Source organism: Tachysurus vachellii, chromosome 8 (genome assembly GCF_030014155.1).
Source record: "Tachysurus vachellii isolate PV-2020 chromosome 8, HZAU_Pvac_v1, whole genome shotgun sequence".
Lineage (NCBI taxonomy): Eukaryota > Metazoa > Chordata > Actinopteri > Siluriformes > Bagridae > Tachysurus > Tachysurus vachellii.
Window position 1 is genome coordinate 10386502 of NC_083467.1, and position 4464 is coordinate 10390965.

At 34.3% G+C, this 4464-nt stretch overlaps 1 protein-coding gene across 3 annotated transcripts in view; it reads right to left on the bottom strand.

Annotated features, from left to right (window-relative positions):
• The window catches only part of zmym2 (zinc finger, MYM-type 2), a 21692-nt gene extending 21495 nt beyond the window's left edge, over positions 1–197 (bottom strand). For all 3 annotated transcript variants that reach the window (XR_009648957.1, XM_060876200.1, XM_060876201.1), the window contains exon 1: positions 45–197. The gene's annotated coding sequence lies outside the window, so the exon portion shown is untranslated. The remainder of the gene's footprint in view (positions 1–44) is intronic.
• Between the last annotated feature and the right edge of the window lie 4267 nt (positions 198–4464).

Below are 4464 nucleotides of genomic sequence, written 5' to 3' on the forward strand. Positions count from 1 at the left end.
AACCCAGTAGCTATAGCATCAAAACCGCCAGTGAAAATTCTTACCGGAGTCGAGCTGGAAACGATATAGCGCCAGTTTTGTGCCGTGACATAAATTCAGACGCGCATGCGCGAAAACGTACGGACGTTCCAGGCGCGTGGGAGGATACTGCCAACGAGGTTCTTGCCGCGAGTTATCGCGCATGCGCGCTGCGATCCGATCAACTTAAAAATTGAAATCCAACAAAAGAAGGCATTTCTGTGGGCCGTTACGAGCACGGTGTATTATAGTGATATAAACGTCCTGTAACATTAACATGTCAATATACATTCTGGCTTACACACTTGAGCTCTATGAAAGTCTTTGTTTTAAATATCATCAAACTTTGTTTTTTATTTTATTTTAAGTATTCTATGCACTATTATTATTTTGTATTCAATCCTCTAGAGCTGTCAATTGTGAGTTATTTTCAGATTTTAACACTGCTTAAGTGCATTACCCCTAAATGTACCTGATCACCTGCTCAGAAAATACACACAATAACACTAACACAATAACAACACACAATAACACTAACACAATAACAACACACAATAACAATAACACAAACACAACACAATAACACAACACAACAACACTAACAACACTAACAACACAACAACACAACAACACAATAACACTAACAACACTAACAACACAACAACACAACAACACAATAACACTAACACAACACAATAACACAACAACACAATAACAACACTAACAACACAATAACACAATAACACTAACAACACAACAACACAATAACACTAACAACACAACAACACAATAACACTAACAACACAACAACACTAACAACACAATAACACTAACACAACAACACAATAACACTACCACAACACAATAACACAACAACACAATAACACTAACAACACAACAACACTAACACAACAACACTAACAACACAATAACACTAACACAACAACACAATAACACTAACACAATAACTCTAACACAATAACACAACACAATAACACTAACACAATAACACATAAAACTTACACAATAACACTAACACAATAACACAACAACACTAGCACAATAACAACACAACACTAACACAGTAACACAGTAACACAGTAACACAGTAACACTAACACAATAACACATAACACTAACACAATAACACATAACACAATAACAACACACAGTAACACATAATAACACAAGACTAACACAATAACACATAACACTAACACAATAACACACACACAATAACACAACACTAACACAATGACACTAACACAATAACACAATAACAACACACATAATACAGTAAAAAGTGTGACTGTGAATGTTGTAGGATTGAAAGTGTAAAAAGGATTGAATTCCACTGCACATCACAACTGTAACAAATGTGTCCAAAATATACCTCATCCAAAAAACAGAAATGTAATAAAATGAACTAGGATTCAACGAGCTCACTGAGTAGTGTCTGGTTATCCATGGCCCTGTGTCACGTGCACATACCTTAATGTTTTTTCGAAGACGGGTTAGAAACCTCTCACCAATGTTTATGTCAGGGTTAATAAGCTGAGTTTCACTAGAGCAAATTTCAACAAGCCTGAATCGAGTTCAGCATGATCAAAGAACGCACGTTGTGTGTGTGTGTGTATTTATATATATGTATATATCTATAGCCATGGCTCAATTGTGTGTGTGTATATATATATATATATATATATATATATATATATATATATATATATATATATATATATATATATATATATATTTACTTGTGTGTGTGTGTTTTTTTAAATAGAAATAAAAGTATCCTACCGTTTATGTGGCATAATCTGACGGACTAGATAATGCTGTTATATTATCCTCTCTCCTGTATATGTGCAACTCTTCTCATAGTCTTCGTTTTCGTTTAAACAGGTTACAGTATGTCATTGAGCAACACATCTAGGTATCCAATAATAATTGTCACTAGTATCTTGAGGAGCTTTTATTTTGACAGCGCCGTGACTCATGTTCGGGGCGCGTTCACGTAGCTGCGCTCATGCTCGGGGCGCGTTCACGTTGCTGCACGTTTCGCGTGACGGCTGACTTACGATCTTTCATCTCACTGTATTGAATGATGGAGTCGATTTGTTGAAGGATTACTTACATATAGTGTAATTAATTAAACAGTTATATCCTCGCCAAACGTGGAGATGATTTAAAAATACATATGTGTTAATAGGGATTATTATTTAATTATAGTATCGACTTCCTTAAAATGATTTGTGGACACCAAGGAGCAGAAATTATGTACTTGTAATTAATTGTTAAGAAAATTCATATCATTTTATCCATGGTTTATATATCTAAGTGGACTAATTGCTAGTAAAAGCTGTATACACAATAACTTTAAATAGATACAGGGAGTCGATTCGGAGCCGATTAAAATGACAAATGAAATGGAAGCTAATTTGATTTGTGTGTGTGTTGACCAGAATAATCTTTCATTTTAAAAGTATAAATGTGTTTCGGATGACATTTAAAGGTTTGATCTCCATTGCTGCCCCATGAGTGGCTGATTTGATAAATGAGCAGGTATACAAGATGTTCAGTAAAGTAGCATCCTCTTTTGCATCTTTTCACCTGCTGTAATATGGTCAGACATTTCATGTAAGACTAGTGTAACAATGCGTTGTCATTTTAGAAACTAATTTAGCAAACATTCATGCACAATGCACCACACAAAGAAAACAATTTTAGTTGTTTTTTTTTTGTGGGTAAGTAGGTATGTGTTTTGGTGTTCAGTATTCACCTTCTTTTTTTTTAGAAAGTATATACTGCACAATGAACGTTGATCATATTAATCAAAATTGACACAGAGGTAGATTTGTGCCATTTTTTTTTTTTTTACAAGGGCAAGCTGAATTTCATTGTTTATGTTGTTCAAATTCAGGAATCCCATGATTATAGTTTAAGATTAGGACTATATTAGAAGCCATTTTATTTAGCTGTTCTCCCCCTCTTTCTAATGCTTTATCAGGATATTGAATGAACTCAACGTATGCCTCTGGATGATGGTACACCATTAATTTTTTTAGTATATTATTTTTCACCTAGCCTGGTTTAAGAGACAGAAATAAAAATTTACACACTAAATACTCCACTTGTGATACCTAGAATATTAAGGTGGAATATAGCAAGTGGCTCTAATTTATTTGGTATTGCACAGACCTGACAAAAAGTGGCTGAGTTATTATTATTGATGTATTTGGGTATTGGCTAGAAGTCCAGTGTATCAGTGAATCTCTGGTACGAAAGAGAAGTTTATAAGTTCAAGATGACTGTCTGTACTTCCATAAATATAAGCTTTGTGTAGTTGCATTATTTATATGAAAGTATTCGGAGGTTTGTATTTGTTCGACGGTTAACAGAGTTTTTACTTACACATAGTAACCAATATCCTATGTATATGCCTAGATAAAAATAGGAGACATTCAACATGATTTCAAAACCTTAAAAGTTACATAACATAGTTATGCTCAGAATAAGAGCCAGGTCATACTTATCGAAAAAACATCATTCATTTCAGCACCACTGAGTGACTGTTAAATTAATACTTTAGATTAAATACAAACAAGTTTTCCTTTTTCAAATGACATGGAAACATATGTACAGTTTATTTGAAGAGGAAGCCAAGCTGTGTGCATTCTGTCACTCTTCCATTTATCACACAGTATGTGGTAGCAAACAAAAACCAGTCATAAAATGACTCTTAACAGATGGGGGAAAAAATAAACATGTTGTCAAGCACTTCCCTGGTATAGTAACTCAATTCTGGTTGTAAACTCCCAATATAACCTAGTCTAATTGTGATCTTAATCTATAACAATCATGTGATAATCGCCCCTGCAGATAGATTAGATTCTCCGCATTCATTTCAACCACCAAAATAACTAGTCATATGTCCCTAATAAAAAGTTAGCAGTTTAAACGGCTAACCAAATACACTGAAAAAAGGTGTATGCATAAGAATTTATCAGTGAATACAAATGATCATTACAAACCTACTGAAAGATGGAGGTAAGACAAAAGGCATCATTAGACTTGGTTCCTCCAGCCTCTGAGCAGATACTAGCCCTTAAAACAGACACCCGAAACACACACATCCGCTTAGACAATAGTTCCCCTGTACTGTTGGAAAAATCATACTTCATTCATGCACAAATGATCCTACAGTCACAGTTTGCCCCAGAGATCTGACTACAGAGTAAAACAGTTAAATGGGAAAGCAACAGGAAGGGAACTAACTCTGGTGTTTAAAAAAGGTCCAGTCTCATCTTGGTCCCACAAAGACAAAACCTACGTAATAGCAAGAACAACTGTTCACACATACTAACTCTCTTTTAAACACAAACTCACACAAGGTGAAAAGACAATAAAATAATAATAATAATAAAAAAAAACTATGGATAAATC